General features: G+C 36.7%; 1 pseudogene; it reads left to right on the top strand.

The window, feature by feature from the left end:
* Positions 1-10,275: 10,275 nt before the first annotated feature.
* On the top strand, positions 10,276-10,375 carry LOC113354611 (annotated as a pseudogene).
* The last annotated feature ends 9,008 nt before the right edge of the window (positions 10,376-19,383 follow it).

Raw genomic sequence — 19,383 nt, 5'->3', positions numbered from 1 at the left:
TCAGGGTTTGCATTTAAGTTACCTTGGTAACAAAGAAATCAATATCCACCATTAGATGAAAACCTGATTTAGATTCAAGCTAATATTTCTCAACCGTTAGATCTAAAACTTAGCTTGTTACACACACTTGACAATGCACGCTTCTAGGTTTGTTAACCGTACCCAAACTTATGCACTTGTTGGTTCAACAATAGTTAACCAAATGGTTAGCCATATGAGCATTTCATATCAACCACGTTCTTCTTCACCATAACTAGTTCAAATAATTTCAAATGAACTAGCTAGAGAGTTGTTCAATTGCAAGGAAATATCATGTACTACACACGACACAATTGAATCAAAGATGACTTCATTCACTTGAATTGGTTCATGAATTTTTATAGCCACGGTTTGAAAACTGCATTCCTTAGTCTTTTTAAGTTTAAGTTCAGAAATCATCTTCAGATAAATAACCTTCTCAAGTTCGCAGACTAGGTTCACGGACTTAAGTTACCGGGCAGAGTTTACAAACTCCAGCAGAAATTCTCGGGTATGAGAACTTCGCTGGTTCGCGGACTTAGTTTCACACAAATAGTTTGTCAACTCCAGCAGAAATTCTCGGGTTTGAGAACTTCGGCAGTTCGCGGACTGAGTTTGCGGACTTGGCTCACGCCATTCTTGTGGTTCTCTTGATCAACAAAGTTCGCAAACTTTGGTTCAAGGAATATGACTTATACATAAATGTGTTTCCACAACAATGCTTATATCCACCATTGGTTATGTAATCTAAACTCTCATTTCAATCATTGAAACATTCTTAGAGGTTGTTATATAGTTGTTGCACCATTTCTCGTCAAAGCAATTTTCAAGATGATTGAAACATATCATGACTTTCGTCACATGGTAAAGATAAACTTGGTTAAAGCGAAAAGCTTACCAGCTCATATTTCGAGATATAGATAGGCGAGGTATACTCGGCTCAAAAAACCAAATGTGTATAATCAAAGTCTATATATATAGCATACAACGTCTTTTCTCAAAGAGTAGGAGATAGAGTAGATAGACTTTTGAGTGATAGATAAGTTCAAGTCTTCACATACATTTTTGTCGAGAAGTTCCACCGGTTCCTGGAGTAGTTCTTCTACTTGTATGATGAATCGCCATGAAGTCCTTGAGCTCAACTACACTTTATATCCTAGTCCGAGACTTAGCTATAATAGAATAGAAATCAAGACTTATAGTTTTGATCACTAACATTGACACACATGCTTGATATAGAAACGCATGCGAGTTCGACCGAGCAATGCTTTAACACAAATGAAACTAGTTATAGAGTTGTTCAATAGTTTATATTCTCATAGAAGTATACAAGACACAATTGAACCAAAATCAATTTTGAATCACTCGAATCAATTCATGAACATTATATCCACGGTTTGCAGAAGATTGCATTCCTTATTATATAAATGTATTAGTTCATGAACAAACCGATTTTGGAACATAACCTACTCAAGTATGCAAATGGGTACGCATACCTAAGTGGTCGGACTAAGTTTGGGTTCGCAGTATGCAAACGGGTATGCATACCTCCAAACTCAGTCGAATTTCTGGACATGAACTTTACGCCAGTACGCATACGAGTATGCATACTAAGTTCTCAAATTTTCATTAACCAACCAGTACGCATACGGGTATGCATACTATGGTTCCCGGACTTGGAATAACATGCAACAGTTTAGCATACAATTACGCGTACTATGTTATACCCAATCATGGTTAATTGTTGTAAACTCCTATTTCAATCATTGAAACATTCTTAGAAGACAACAATCGCCGTCTCATAAAAACTATTAGCTTCAAAGCAATTTTCAAGTGATCGAATGATCAATACGTAACATTCCTAGTCTACATCAAATGATTGTCTCACAAAAATCATGTAGATGTTACCAAGCGATTTTCACATGATGATTTTTTGACTTTCGTCAAGATATAAGATGAACATGGTTAAAGTGAAAGCTTACCAACACATATTTCGATAAATATGTAAGCGAGTTAAACGTAGCTCGAAATATCAAATGTGTATAATCGAAGTCTATATATCTACACAACTTTTGTCTCAAATAGGAGATAGAGTAGATAGACTTTTGAGTGATATATGAGTTCAAGTCTTCACATGCCTTTTGTTGATGAAGTTTCTACAAGATCCCCTTAGTAGTTTTTCGTCTTCAATCGATGAACGTTGTGAAGTCTAATGCTTAACTACACTTACTATCCTAATTCGAGACTTATAGTTTTGACAACTAAACTTGACAAAAAAGCTTGAGATAGCAATGCTTGCGAGTTCGACTGAGAAGTTCTCTAACAATCTCCTCATTTTTCAATTTTAGTGACAAAACTATAAATATATATGGATTGCAAAATAAATAAACTTTCTAGCTTCTCATCCAAATGCTTGATTTCCTTGGTTCTTCAACATTACTCTAAATCTTCGTGACTTCCAAGTACTCCAGTGATTCTGAACGTGTTCATCAATTCAGCATCATAGTTTTTGAAGATCCGTATCTATAACAATATATAAAAACAATATGTTTTCGTATTGTTATACAGTGTCGTAGTATTATTACACAGCATCAAAGTCCAATTGTATCACAACTTTGACAACAATACTATGGTGATATGTATCACTCCCCCTTAGTCAATCCTTCATATCATATGAAAACCACTCCCCCTTACTGATGTGATTTGTAGATAGTGGTAAAAGTGGTTCGATTCTCAGACTTGTGAAGGATATTAATTAGACTTAAATTATAATATTAAAATAGAAAAATCACTAAAAATTATAGCAAACTCAATCAAAGATGATATCAATACTGAAAGAAACACTGAGGCTAAGATTCCACTATTTTCCAAGTTCAAAGTGATTAACCAATACTTATATTTATGCAATTTTCTCATTTAATTTGATTCTAAAATATTGCAACAAGTAGATTTCCAAAAGTAGTAATTGTAAATACCAAGTATGAAGCATCAAAAGTCTTAAAACTAAGCATACTCCATCAAAATAGATCACAATCACTCAAATAAAAATCATATTCAATAATAGTTCAAGGCAAATAATCGTATAATTATTGCAAATAAAAAGATAAAATAGAATATACCACTTTTTGTTGGAAAAATAGCTTCCTTTATCGCCTCAGCAATGGGGTTTAGCTCCTCATATTAATCATGATCTCAAAATATGTGTTTGTTTCTCAAAAGATGATTAAAAGAGTGAAAAGTAATAACACAGACTGTTTGCAACAGTGTATTGGTGTTGCAAAACAGCTGTTACAATGGAACTGTTACAGAAAACTGTTGTAAGTACTGTTGCTTTGTCGCTGATTTTAAGACCCTAGAATACGACTGCCCTGCAAAGCTTAATATTCTTCAGCTGTTAAACAACGACACTGTTCTGCGACTGTTTACCGTGCGTCAATGTTCTTCGCGTTCTTCCTCTTCAGCAGCAGCAGCAGCAGAAACAGAGTTTGGTAAAGCTCTGATTTCTTCTTCTATGGCTCTCCTTAGGTTCCCAAACTCTCAACACCTCTTCTATATGACCCAATACATCTATTTATATCAAAAATACCGATTAAATCTCTCCCAAATCTTCCAAAATCTCTTTCCTTCTCTTCACGGCCAAGTTGCGGCAATTTCTTGTTTTAGAATTTCTACGCGTTTCTGAGCTTTCCTTTTTATTCTAAACTCTTCCTTAGATAGATACAAATCTTTGGGAAAGTTTACAGCACTTTAACCTTTCTAAAATTCCGTAAAACAGGTCACACATGTGACTTTCCATATTTTCTGTTGTGAGAAAAATCCGTCGATTGAGCCCAGTCTAATCGATTTAAACACCCATATCAGATTACTAGACCCATAAGGAGTATATCCTATGAATATCAGAGGTTTAATCGACCTCAAACTCCTCCAAATCACGATTTCCAAAACTGTTCTTTACTGCACCTATTTTCCCGCCAAAACCTGGTTTTTTGAAATGTTGAAGATTGTTTCCCCTTATCCAGGGTAGGGGTGCGATTAGCAACTGCCTGGAAATGGGATGCCCCTTAGTAATTAGGTTACCCCTTATCCAAAGTGAGAGTCTGAATAGCAAATTTCCTCCGGGTGCTTTCCGACAACTTTTCGAGCCAATTTTTTCCAAAAATGTTTATTGGCCAAAAACACCTACAAATAAATAAAACACCATAATAAGTACAAAAATGAGCCCTAACAATATATAGAATCGAGACAAATCGGACACAAAAATGTGTCTAAATAATACCCCCAAACCTATTATTCGCTAGTCCTCGAGCAAAAATAAAATAGAAATAAAATCCTAACTCACTGTCGCAGGCATCGTCGATTGCATTTAGCGTATGCAATAAGCCTTTAAACCCCTAGGTGTCCCTAGTGGCAGAGTGTTGTCTCCGGAGGGCTTATCAGAGGTATACCCACAAAAATTGTATACTCCAGACCCTAGATATCTACACAGAACTTTGGAAGGCACTAAAGAATCTCCTTGGTTGGCATACTTATTTACTACAGGAGGAAGTACCCTGATGCGAAATTCCAATTGTTGTACACGAGTTTGCACTCAAGCATACTAAAATTCATATGAAGTGACAGAGCTCTACTCAGATAGTCGTACTATGGACATCAATATCCGGAGTCAAAACTAATCACATGGATAGATCAAGAAGATGGATATAGAGAAACATAGATGGTTTTGATGTTTACTAGGTGAACGGTGTTTCTCATATCTGTCTGAAGGCCTCCGCCAAAATGAACCTATCCTAATGGACTGATATAGTCTGACTAATATCAACACACTGGCATATACAAGGGAACCAGTGTGATAATCCTAACTCTAGGTCAACACAACTGGCATATACAAGGGTTCCAGTGGTCGACTTTATTGAATTTATTCCAGTTGGTCTGAGTCTGGTCTCTTTTTTTTTTTTTTTTTGTATCTCAATCACTCTAATTCACCCTAGCATTGGTAACAACTTGAATCGTGAGCCCCACCTAATCACTTAGAGAAACATAGTTTAAAAACAAAACAAAATAAAAACAGAAGTGAAAAGGACTCAACGAGATATGGTGAAACTATCATGTTATTTCTAACACCTGAGCTCTGTGCTTTTATGAATAGACTCTTTAGATGTTGCCATCTAGTCAGATTGGTTCCTCAACTCCTACAACCAAAATGCTTCCATCCACTTAGATTGGTTAGTGCCATCCTTAATAGGGATAAATTTCTAGGCTCTGGAGTTTATTTATTGCAACGAAAAGGTAACAAAAAGTTCTACCCACCCCCAAACTTAAATCTAACATTGTCCTCAATGTTTCTAATCAAAGAAGTACCAAAAATATAAGTAACATGAGGAAATAGTAAAGAGAGAAGTCGGAAAGATAGTACCTGGGTGAAGTGTAACCAAAAACCTACAAAAATATTATACAACATACAAAATCGCCTCGATGGTCAATCAAGGTAAACAGGGTCCTCCAGAGGGACCTCCTCAACATCACCTGTAGGAAAAGGCTCTAAAAAGGGCTTCAATCGCTGACCGTTAACCTTCGAAGAACTACTACCATCTGGTGTCTCAATCTCAAGCGCCATGAGGAAAAACAGTACGGACCACAAAAGGACCGGTCCACCGAGAGCGCAACTTCCCGGGGAATAGATGCAAACGAGTGTCATACAGAAGAACTTTTTGACCTGGAGAAAATGACTTTCGTAAAATATTCCTATCATGCACAAGTTTCATTTTGTTCTTATACTCCTTAGCACTATCGTATGCATCTCTACGAATCTCGTCCAACTCATTGAGCTGGAGCTTTCTTTGAGCTCCTGCCTTGTCAAGTGAAAAGTTTAAGTTCTTAATAGCCCAATAGGCTCGATGCTCTAACTCAACAGGCAGGTGACATGCCTTGCCAAAACTAAACGATAAGGTGACATTCCAATGGGTGTCTTAAACGCAGTACGGTAAGCCCATAAGGCATCAGTAAGCCTCGACGACCAGTCTTTCCTATTTGGATTAACTGTTTTCTCTAGAATACGTTTAATTTCCCTATTGGAAACCTCTACCTGACCACTAGTCTGAGGGTGATATGGGGTTGCTACTTTATGGGTAATACCGTATTGTTTCATTAAAAGAGAAAACGGTCTATTACAAAAGTGTGAACCTCCATCACTAATTATAGCTCGCGGCGTACCAAAACGTGTAAGTATATTCTCTTTCAAAAACTGGACTACGACCCTGTGGTCATTCGTTACACGGAACCGCCTCAACCCACTTAGACACATAGTCTACAGCGACAAGTATGTAAAGATAACCAAACGAAATAGGAAATGGACCCATAAAATCAATGCCCCACACATCAAAGACCTCAATCACTAAAATAGGGTTCAAAGGCATCATATTTCTACGGGAAATGGTTCCTAACTTCTGGCAACGCTCACAAGAAACACAATGACTATGGGAATCTTTAAACAACGAAGGCCAGTAAAATCCACACTGCAAAATCTTAGCAGCAGTCTTCTTAGCACTAAAATGACCCCCACATGCATGTTCATGACAAAAGGAGATAATACTAGACTGGTCACTCTCAGATACACATCTCCTAATAATCTGGTCCGGACAATACTTAAACAGATAAGGATCGTCCCAAAAGAAATGCTTAACCTCGGCTAAAAACCTAGAACGATCTTGCTTACCCCAATGTTGAGGGGTTCGACCAGTAACAAGATAATTCACTATATTTGCATACCAAGGTGATTGGGAAACAGAGAAAATTGTTCATCAGGAAAGCTATCCCTTATAGGAAGGGAATCACTAGGGGAACTAACAACTAGCCTAGACAAGTGATCTGCTACTACATTTTCTGCACCCTTTTTGTCTCTAATGTCTGGGGAAAATTCCTGTAACAATAGGATCCATCTAATCAATCTAGGTTTGGTATCCTTCTTAGATAAAAGGTATTTCAAAGCAGATCTGTATAGATTATGATCTTAGAACCTAATAGGTAGGACCTAAACTTATCCAAGGCAAACACGATGGCTAAAAGTTCCTTCTCGGTAGTTGTGTAGTTCATTTGGGCATCATTCAGAGTTTTGCTAGCATAATAAATCACATGAAGTAATTTGTTTTCTCGTTGTCCTAAAACGACGCCTATAGCATAATCTGAAGAATCACACATAATCTCAAAGGGTAGGTTCCAGTTAGGTGCCTGGACTATCGGGGCAGTAGTGAGTAAAGTTTTAAGCTTCTCAAAAGCCTCTAAACAAGCATCATCAAAGACAAACTTAACATCTTTTGCAAGCAAATTGCAAAGAGGTCTAGAAATCAAGCTAAAATCCTTAATGAATCGACGGTAAAAACCTGCATGCCCTAGGAATGACCTAATATCTTTTACGGTTTTTGGGACCTGTAAAGTCTTAATAAGGTCAACTTTGGCTTTGTCTACCTCTATACCCTTTGAAGAGACGATGTGCCCTAATACAATTCCTGATTTAACCATGAAATGGCATTTTTCCCAATTAAGCACTAAATTTTTTTCCTTACACCTAGTCAACACTAATGTCAAATGATGCAAGCACTCATCGAAAGATGAACCAAACACTGAAAAATCATCCATAAAGACCTCTAAGAACCGTTCTACCATATCAGAAAATATGCTCATCATACAACGCTGAAAAGTTGCAGGGGCATTACATAGCCCGAAAGGCATGCGTCTATACGCAAAGGTACCAAAGGGACAGGTAAAAGTGGTTTTCTCTTGGTCTTCTGGGGCAATAACGATCTGATTATAACCGGAGTAGCCATCTAAGAAGCAATAGTGACTATGTCCAGCTAATCGCTCTAGCATTTGGTCGATAAAAGGAAGGGGAAAGTGATCCTTCCTTGTGACCTTGTTCAATTTCCTATAGTCAATACACACACGCCATCCCGTGGTCACTCGGGTTGGGATTAATTCATTATTATCATTCTGGACTACAGTGATACCTGATTTCTTGGGGACAACCTGAACAGGGCTGACCCACTTACTGTCTGAAATTGGGTAAATAATACCCGCATCTAACAACTTAAGCACCTCTTTTCGAACTACCTCTTTCATGTTAGGGTTCAGTCGACGTTGCATCTCCCTAGAAGGTTTGGAGTCTTCCTCTAAATGAATCTGATGCATACACACAGTAGGACTTATACCCTTAATGTCTGCTATAGTCCACCCTAAAGCTTCCTTATTGTCTTGAAGTACATTTACTAGCCTACTTTCCTGATCACTATCCAAATTGGAAGCTACAATCACAGGTAAAGTCTCAGATGGGCCTAAAAACACATACTTTAGAGTATCGGGTAGTGGTTTAAGGTCCAACTTTGGGGGCTCTTCTAAAGAAGGAATTAGGTAGTCTCAGAAACTGGTAACGGTTCGAACCTAGCTTCCATCTATCAGTGTCTAACAAGGGGTAGATCTAATAGAGCATTCAACCTGTCAATAGTGCTATCGTCGTCAAAATCTAAACCAAAATGGGATAACAACTAATGGTCTTCAGACAATGTTTGGTAATGACTCCTGAACTAAGGCTTCTATCATGTTCACCTCCTCAACACATGTGTCATATAGCTCATGAGGTTGCTTACTGACATTAAAAATGTTCATCTCCATAGTCATATTACCAAAAGATAAACTCATCACACCATTTCGACAGTTAATGATCGCATTAGACGTAGCTAAAAATGGGCGACCTAAAATCACAGGTATCTGGTTCTCTAGGTCAGGGACAGGTTGGGTATCTAGGACCACGAAATCCACTGGATAAATAAACTTATCGACCTCAATAAGGACATCCTCAACAACACCTCGAGGATTTTTAACAGACCTATCAGCTAACTGCAGTGTTATCTGAGTAGGTTTCATTTCACCAAGTCCTAGTTGTAAGTACACATGGTACGGAAGTAGGTTCACACTGGCTCCTAAGTCAAGTAAAGCTTTTTCTACCCGGTGTTTACCTATCGTACAAGCAATAGTAGGGGAACCTGGGTCTTTGTACTTTGGAGTTGTGGTGTTTTGAATGATTGAACTTACGCGACTAGCTAAAAAGGCTTTCTTGTGGACGCTAAGTTTTCGCTTAAGCGTACACATATCCTTAAGGAACTTGGCATAAGCAGGAATTTGCCTAATTGCATCTAATAAGGGAAGGTTTATGGTAACTTTCTTAAAAACCTCCACTATGTCATTAAAGTTCGATTCCTTCTTTGTTGGTACTAATAGCTGAGGAAATGGGGCTCTAGGCCTCAGATCTTTCAGGAACCGAATTAACATCATCAGAAACTTTATCAGTCTCTTCAGCTACTAGTCCTGAGAGGTGAGATCCTGAGGGGTGAACTACAGTATGTTCACTATCGGGCATGGTTACCTTATTGTCTACAACTCTACCACTTCTGAGGGTTCTAACAACATTCAATTGATTCGATGGTTTTGCACCTAATTCATGAACTCCTCTAGGGTTGGGTTGTGTTTGACTAGGAAACTTACCTTTTTTCTCTCAAAGAATCACTTATCAGACCAACCTGTGTTTTTAACTCAGAAATAGCCTGACTATTTTCTTGTCCTATCCTGTTACTAGCTTGTAGACTCTGTTCTACAGATAGCTGGAATTTTGCAGTTTGCTAAGTTAACAAGGCGAGAGATTCCTCTAAAATTAGGATTTTCTTATCTGACTGATTCTGAAACTGAGCTAGTCCTGAAGGATTCTTAGTATAACCAAAACCCGGGGGAGCATTAGAATTACTAAACTGACCTTGACTTTGGCCCTTATACCACGAAAGGTTCGGATGGTTTCTCCAACCAGGATTATAGGTTTCTGAATATGGGTCAATCTTTTGACGGTTATCAAATCTAGTGTTATAATAAAGAGCATTGGCCTGCTCTTCAATATTTTGTCCTTCCCAAAAAGGCTCCACTCTACCACTAGTTTGGCCCACTTCTAAGGCTTCTAACCTTTTTGCTATAGCAGCAATTTTGGCATCTGATTCATAGCCTCCTTCTACCATATTAATGTTTCCTCTACTTAAAAGAATTGTTTTCTGGGGTGCCCTACTATTTTCCCATTGCTGGGTTTTTTCGGCGATTTTATTAAAAAATTCCATCGCCGCATTAACAGTTTGGTTTTCAAATCCACCAGTGCATAGAGACTCAACCATGGTCATTGTGGAATAATCTAAACCCTCATAAGGGATCTGAACTAGCCTAACCTTTTCTAAACCATGATGAGGACACTGGGATAATAAATCATTGAACCTTTCCAAATACCTATATAAAGATTCTCCCTCTTGTTGTGAAAATATGCATATTTGCGTCCTAATAGACGATGTTTTGTGCCTAGGGAAAAACTTATTGAAAAAGGCAGATGTAAGTTTTTCATATATCTCAATTGACTCGGAGTCCAAACTATACATCCGCGACTTGGCCTTATCTTTCAGAGAAAATGGGAATAACCTAAGTTTCAAAGCATCATCATCTAAGCCTCTAATTCTTAGAGTACTACAAATTTCCTCAAAATCCCTAACATTGTAATAAGGGTTTTCATTTTCTTTCCCTAAAAAGATTGGGAGCTTCTGTAAGGTCCGAGATTTCAGTTCATAGGTTGCCTCCGTTTCAGCTAACTTAATACGCGAAGGACGGGTAGTCCTAGTTGGATTCAACAAAGCTTTCAAAGTTGCCATTTCTGGCGCTATCGGAGCAACAAGGATTCTCTCCTCAGTCAAAGGACGTTCAAAAACAGACTCTTCAAAAGTCGGACTTTCTAGATTAATGTAATCGAGACGCTTCGAACTACTAGGTTTCTCTTTAACAAATCTACCTAGTGCGTCTCTTTTACATTCAGGCATACAATAGAATTTTCTAAATTGGAAGGGTAAGCAAACACAGATCAAGGCGGACTCAACCAAATCAAACCTATTGATTTCTAGCAAACAAAAAGCATGATGGCTCCACTTAGATTGTTTCTAGACCAGCTTTTAATCCTTCGAATGGGAATTCGTTACAATTTAAGCAAACCCCTCTGGAATCAATTCGAGTTAACGTAAGTTGAATAGAGGCGAGGGAAGCTCGGTGGAGCTTTGATACCCAAGGCCTCACTGGTATTACAAGGCGGCGCAGTCACGCATTCAACTTACAGAAACCGTCAAGAACTTCGAAGTATGCTTAAAAGAGTAACCAATATTTTTCCAATGACTTTCCTGTTAAGCTCGTTACTTTATCGGTCTCGTTCTAGTCAAAATTTTAGGCTTAGGTTCGCGTAGGTTACGTGTTCCTAAATCGGGCAAGAAGAGAACGGTGATGAAATCCGAACCCTTATCTTGTATGGCCAGGCCTTGCCCTTTACTAGAAAAATAAATGTCCATATTCAGTCCTCAACATATATGCATACGAAGGAGTCCGGTAACTCGCTGGCAGGGGATTCGCGAGTGTTTATAATCTTACCTCCCGTTCCAGACGGGGGATGAATCAGTTGTACTCGACTCGGGCCACTGACTCCGATGTCTAGTGTACGAACCCAAGGTGCAGAGACAATATCGTAATTTTCCTCCTTCTCTGCAAACAGTTTATATTTAAAGTACCCTTCCGTAGGGTAATAAAAAAAAATAATGTCCCAAAGTCCAAAAGTCCAAAAAAAAATAAAAAAAGAAAAATTACAAAAAAGAAAAATTACAAAAATAATAAACCCTAATACAGTTTTTTTTTTAAAGAAAATAAACAAACCCTAAACTAAAATTGTCTAAAATAAAATTGTCTTCTTTTTTGTTCTTTTTGCTTCAATCTTTAGCTCCAAGTCTTTATGACATCACCAAATTCTTTGGCTCAATTTTCTTTATGATCCAGAACTTGTAGACACAAGATAAATACCCAAAAACATAAAAAAGGACAAAAATAATTAAAAATAAAATAAATAAAAATAAATCTAAAACCCTAAAAACAAGTCCACGTTGGCGGCGCCAAAAATTGATGTGATTTGTAGATAGTGGTAAAAGTGGTTCGATTCTCAGACTTGTGAAGGATATTAATTAGACTTAAATTGTAATATTAAAATAGAAAACTCACTAAAAATTATAGCAAATTCAATCAAAGATGATATCAATACTAAAAGAAACACTGAGGCTAAGATTCCACTATTTTCCAAGTTCAAAGTGATTAAACCAATACTTATATTTATGCAATTTTCTCGTTTAATTTGATTCTAAAATATTGCAACAAGTAGATTTTCAAAAGTAGTAATTGTAAATACCAAGTATGAAGCATCAAAAGTCTTAAAACTAAGCATACTCCATCAAAATAGATCACAATCACTCAAATAAAAATCATATTCAATAATAGTTCAAGGCAAATAATCATATAATTATTGCAAATAAAAAGATAAAATAGAATATACCACTTTTTGTTGGAAAAATAGCTTCCTCTATCACCTCAGCAATGGGGTTTATCTCCTCATATTAATCATGATCTCAAAATATGGGTTTGTTGCTCAAAAGATGATTAAAAGAGTGAAAATTAATAACACAGACTGTTTGCAACAGTGTATTGGTGTTGCAAAACAGCTGTTACAATGGAACTGTTACAGAAAACTGTTGTAAGTATTGTTGCTTTGTCGCTGATTTTAAGACCCTAGAATACGACTGCCCTGCACAGCTTAATATTCTTCAGTTGTTAAACAACGACACTGTTCTGCGACTGTTTCCCGTGCGTCAATGTTCTTCGCGTTCTTCCTCTTCAGCAGCAGCAGCAGCAGAAACAGAGTTTGGTAAAGCTATGATTTCTTCTTCTCTGGCTCTCCTTAGGTTCCCAAACTCTCGACACCTCTTCTATATGACCCAAGACATCTATTTCTATCAAAAATACTGATTAAATCTCTCCCAAATCTTTCAAAATCTTTTTCCTTCTCTTCACGGCCAAGTTGCGGCAATTTCTTGTTTTAGAATTTCTACGCGTTTCTTAGCTTTCCTTTTTATTCTAAACTCCTCCTTAGATAGATACAAATCTTTGGGAAAGTTTATAGCACTTTAATCTCTCTAAAATTCCCTAAAACAGGTCACACACGTAACTTTCCATATTTTCTGTTGTGAGAAAAATCCGTCGATTGAGCCCAGTCTAATCGTTTTAAACACCCATATCAGATTCCTATACCAATAAGGAGTCTATCATATGAAAATCAGAGGTTTAATTGACCTCAAACTCCTCCAAATCACGATTGTCAAAAATGTTCTTCACTGCACCTATTTTCCCGCCAAAACCTGGTTTTCTGAAATGTTGAAGATTGTTGCCCCTTATCCAGGGTAGGGGTGCGATTATCAACTTCCTGGAAATGGGATGCCCCTTAGTAATTAGGTTACCCCTTATCCAAAGTGAGAGTCCGAATAGCAAATGTCCTCCGGGTGTTTTCCTACAACTTTTCGAGCCAATTTTTTCCAAAAATTTTTATCGGCCAAAAATACCTACAAATAAATAAAACACCGTAATAAGTACAAAAATGAGCCCTAAAAATATATAGAATCGAGACAAATCGGACACAAAAATGTGTCTATCACTTACATAATGATTTGTAAACCATATGTATTTGTAGTGTGAAATACACATTAATTCTCCCTTTTTTTGTCAATATAAATTGACAAAGGTACGAAAACTAGTGGGATCATAATGAAATTCTCATAGAAATTCTTCATGACTAAAAGAAAACATATCAACTTTGTTTAGATGCAATCATATAGTTGAAACTAAATGCATTCATCAAGGAGTTCATAAAGATACAAGAAAACTCTTACAATATTCCACAGCCGCACTCCCCACAAGGATTTAGTAATTAAGCACAAGTTCAAATAAGAATTCTCCCTCATAAAATGTCATTCCCGAAAGAACAACAAGAGCGACCTTAATTTTGCAAGAAAAGAAGGATTTCTTTGGACATTAAAAAATTACAAGAAACATGAATTTGTATCCAGAAAACTCAATTAAATTAACCATAAGAGAACCTACGATTAATTTAATCGGAGATGCTCAACATAAGAGAAACTTACGGAGCCGCACAGTACTTTCACATAGAAGTGGAATAGGGAAAGATCAATATTATGGAATATTCAAAGATTCATTCTATTTGTATCAATATATGCATAATGATATCATATAATTAATCTTTGTAATCAAAAGTTCATCCTATCTTCCATCACGATTTGCATAATAACACAATAGGCCTAACTTTTGACAAATATGGGATAATCATAGTTCACGGACGCAAACACACATATCCCATAATAACTTTTGCAATATATGAACCAAATAAAGATTAATATTGCAAAATCATCTTCCGAATAAACTTTAGAATTTAAATAAATAACTCTGAAAACATTGCAAGATGAAAATCGTTGGCAATAGTTATGTGTACTCACAATAATTGTTATACCAAACCCTAGTTATCCTTCTTAAAATACAAGAATAAATTCTCATAAGAAGTTTCCTAGACATTAATACCTTTGAAAAATTATTTATCGTCCCCGAACTCCTTGTCGTGAATAGCTATTGGAACATAAGGTTCATGAAGAAATGAGTCAATTCCAACAAACCTTCTTGACTGATGCCGAACCAGGGCCTTCTGAATTTCAACAGTCTTAAAAACAGTAGCCTTTATTTGTTGTATCTCCTTTCTTATTTCCTTCAACTCTTCAAGAACACCATAGAACTTCTGAAGATTTGAAGGAACAGCCCTTGGTTTTCTTACATTCCTCCTTTTTCTTTTCAAGGTTGAAGGTGCAGGAGAAATATATTTTTCCTTCATGGTTGATGGCTTAACAATCATATTAACATACTTTCCATCAGAAGACATAATGTTTGGAGTCTCCATGTAAGTACGTGATTGTGAATGGAATTCACAGATCAGGCTCAACAAGCTATCTTGTGATAAAAAGAGTTTTTCAGAGAAGAAAAAAGGAATGTTGCGTTACGAAACCTTTAAATAAAAGAGGATTCACGTACGCACAATTCTCAACCCTTGTAGATGGGGAAAAACTATTTGTTGGTTTTTCAGGGAATGGAGAGACGACCGTACAGACGGAGGATCCTCAACCGAGAAAATTGCCTAACCTCAAACAGATGCACTACACGAGAGTGCTTTGATTTCGAGAGATCAATCTGTAGGAATCCGGCCTAAACCAAGACAATGGTCGTTCCAGAGTCAATTCGGTCACAAAGAGGGAAGAGGGTTGATCTGTAGGAGGGAAGATGAGAAGTGTGTAAGATCAATGATGATCAAGGATTGTGAATGTGTTTAAGGTTCTGCAAGTTTTCTGTGAACAGTTGAGTTCGAATAAGTTATGGTCGATTGACTGAATTCCTGAGTGATTGCTCGATAGAATTCTCTGTTGAACGTTGTCTTGTTTTCAATGGTGGATTCAGAGACTTATTTATATTTCCAGAATAGTAGACACATTGATCTCTAGTAAGTGTGACGGTTGCTCGAGTGAAAGAGTGGTAAAGTGGGAAATCGTGGTTTAACCAGTTCCAGGTCGTGCAGAGACTTGGATAGTTGTCCACCCACTACTTTGCTAAATACCTCAACTGCTTGCACGACTTACTCACATTTCTCATCGAGGATGAACACACATGTCGTAGGCCGCTAGACCAAAACCTAATTAATATCCCCCATGTGACGTGATTGATGTCTCACGAACGTGGAGTCTGTAGAGGAGACGTGTATTTGATCAGTCAGTCGTTGACTTGATTAGACGATGAGTCTATGTATTGTTCAGTCGAGCATGATTGTTGAATGCTCTAGGATTCATGAATTGAACAAGTCTGCTAGGACGTATAGTTCTCGAATGAATGATGTTCATAGTTGAATCAATATGATGAATATTGATATTCTGAGCAAATATTGCTCATATGGTGAATTGTTGAATATTGATAGTTGGATCAATATTCGAGCATCTGAGCAAGTATTGCTCATTCGATAAATTACTGAATATTGATAGTTGAATCAATATTCGAGCATACGAGCAGTTATTGCTCATTCGATAAATTACTGAATATTGATAGTTGAATCAATATTTGAACATCGGAGAAAGTATTGCTCATTCGATAAATTATTGAATATTGATAGTTGAATCCATATTCGAGCATCTGAGTAAGTATTGCTCATTCGATAAATTACTGGTAACGTGATCGAATAAAATATTGGTAGCTGGACCGAATATTATAGATATTGATTGCTGGATCAACATAAGATCATCAGTGTTTGAACTCGCTCAGAATTATTATTTGCAGGGCATTTGTTCGAAACTCTAATTTTGATCAATTGCTGATCAATTAATGATTTACTGAAAATAAATCACTGAGTGAAGGAGTGACCGACTATATCGGCTGATATTCCACCATGTAGCGCCTAAGTGCTCGAGTGAGCATGCACCAAAGTCCTTTGTTGACCAGTTGGTGAAAGGATGATCAAATGCTGGTTTAATAATTTATTAAAATAGCCCTCGTGCGAGCGTTAGGTAATAAAACCTATTTATAGAGAGATGATGGACCGACCAAGGGGTCATGGGACCATCCCTTTTGGTCGTGGGACCAGCTGACGGTTAATTGAGAAAATCCCAAGTTGGTTGGAGTGAGTTTGGACCCAATACGAACAATTGACAACAAATTAGGTCAAAATTGTGAAGATGTGTGGGACCGGCTCATTGAAATCCTTAGGGCCGGCCTTGGACGGTCAAGGTAGAATGCTTGTGTCACCACAGTGTCTATGTCTCAGTCCTGAGAGTTTTAGTATTTTCTGGTACGCGTTTGAGCAATATTTTGGATTTTCAGAAGAGTTTGATCTTAACTGAAACTCCCGATTTTGATCGAATGAGCAAGTAGAGCTTTGCTCGTGCGACCAATATTTTGAAAATATTAAAATAATAATATTTTAATACTTGACGTGAGTAGCCTAGTCATTCATGTGACCATTTGACTTTATTGCTTTTTCATGGTTTGAGCAATATTTGAAAATATATTGAAAAACTAGGGTTTTCCTCAAACGATGGAGTTCCATGAGATGAAGAAAATAATAACATGAGAGAATAAGGGATTGTAAGGTGTGAGATCGGCCACGGCTAGGGCATGGCCGGCCGGCTAAGTGGTCCAGTCCCGTGAGACCTTTCCCTATTTTCTTTTGATGAAAGTATGGAGAAACTAAGAGTTTCGCTCAAACGAGGAAGTTTGCTCAAATGAAGGAGCTTCCATGAGATGAGGGAAAAAAATTAAAATAAAATAATGTGAGAGGGGGACCGGTCACGACGGCATGACCGGCCGGCCGGTGGCCCGATCCCACGCCTCTTATTTATTTTATTATTTTCTTCATAAGTTCCTCGTTTGTCCGTATTTTCGAACGTTTGTTCGTGCGTTCGGGTGCTCGTTCATGCGCTATTGTCAAGCACACTTGCACCATTTTCTCGGGACTTACTCGTTGGTGGCCCAGACGCCCGATTGTTGAATGATTATTACTAATTCATGAAATTCGGCTGAAAAAGATTCATGAAACGGAGTAATAAGATGAGTTGAGTATCTATTACTAATCCATGAAATCTAGTTGGGGATTCAAGGAACGTAGTACAGTAGAAACTCTTTTAATTAATACTCGATTATTTAATAAACTCTCTTAAATAATATTTTTAGCCGGTCCCGAGTCGGGGACAACGTGCCAAATTAATAATTCGGTAAAATTATAAGATAATTACTTTTTTGATTACCTATGTAGGTCCCATATGAAATATAAATTAATAATGCATTATATATATATATTCAATATATTAATGATTTACGAAGATTTTTTGAAAAATGATTTAATTGTCTTCTGTTTTTTGCTAAAATCAATATCGCATTGAATTTCATCTCTAACTTTTCTTATCATTGCAAGAATTTTTGGTGTTGTTGGATTATCCTTCTTGTGCTTGAATAATGCTCCATGAATTTCATCGGTCATTGTTGATTTTTAACACCTTTAAGATGAGAAGCCATATTTGTGTGTATGATTTGTTTGTGTTAGTGGTATGATTTCATATTGTATTTATATAAAATAATTTTTTATTTGTTAGCAGTATGATTTCATATTGTATTTCTATATGATTTTTTTTATATAAAAATTTATTTAGAAAATATGATTTGATATTGTGTTTATAAAAAAATATGATTTGATATTGATATTGTGTTTATATAAGAAATTAAAAATATGATTGGATATTATGTTTATAAAAATATAATTTGATACTGATATTGTATTTATATAGGAAATATAAAAGATATGATATGGTATCTTATTTGTATAGAAACTAATTATTTGATATGAAATTTATCTATAAATTAATAAGTATTAATTTATCGGTTAATTAATATCTCGCTTAATTAATAAATTTTGATGGTCCCGACAACATTAATTTATAGAGTTTCTACTGTAATGAGATAAAGTGGTTATCTATTACTAATCCATGGAATCCAGTGGAGGATCAGCCGTGGAATGTAGTAATGAGATAGAATAGATTACTTTCTAGGAATTCAGATGATGAATGACACGCTAGAATTAATCTATTTGCAGAGATATGAGATAATTGAAGCATCATACTCGTTCTGAGGGGGTGTATAGTCAGGGAACAACGTGCAGCGTGACGTCCTGAAGGCGTTAAGCTCTTGAATAGACATTATGTATAAGGAACCACCAAATCATCAAGATTATATACACGGTCTCTCTACGTAGTCAGGGAACAACGTGCAACGTGACGTTCTGAAGGCGTTAAGCTCTCTAACAGACATTATGTCTAGAGAACCACCCAATCATTAAGACTTTATGTAGAGGTGATGATGAAATGTGTGAAGCATTGAACGCTCAGTTGAGAGGCCTTTCGAAACATATTCATCATAGATCTGAGAGGAATGTTAGCTCATCCAGAGATCGTGAAACGGTTCACGGATCATAAAATATGAACCGTCACATGCATTCCTGAAACCGGGTTAGAAACATGCAGTATCATGATTTTACGATTTTATCCCTTGTCAAAAATCCACCATCAACAACTCTAAAGAAGGCAGAATTGTTGATTTTAACCCTTCTTTTATTGATCGGAGAGGGAAACCCCTTTCAATATCAATTAGATATGAAAAGATGGAAAAATTCCAAACAGGCGAAAAACGAAACCAAAAAGAAACAAAACAAAAAAAAAAATCTAAAGCCTGAAGTGTGCAATTTCTTGTCTCTTCTGAACCAGCTACTTGAGACAAGAAACACCAACAACACAATTAAGTTGTGTTGGGGTGAACAATAATTTGTCCACCATAACCTTCTTGAACTGGAAT

This window comes from Papaver somniferum, chromosome 2, assembly GCF_003573695.1.
Source record: "Papaver somniferum cultivar HN1 chromosome 2, ASM357369v1, whole genome shotgun sequence".
NCBI classification, from domain to species: Eukaryota; Viridiplantae; Streptophyta; class Magnoliopsida; order Ranunculales; family Papaveraceae; genus Papaver; species Papaver somniferum.
This window is presented reverse-complemented; position numbering and strand designations above follow the sequence as displayed.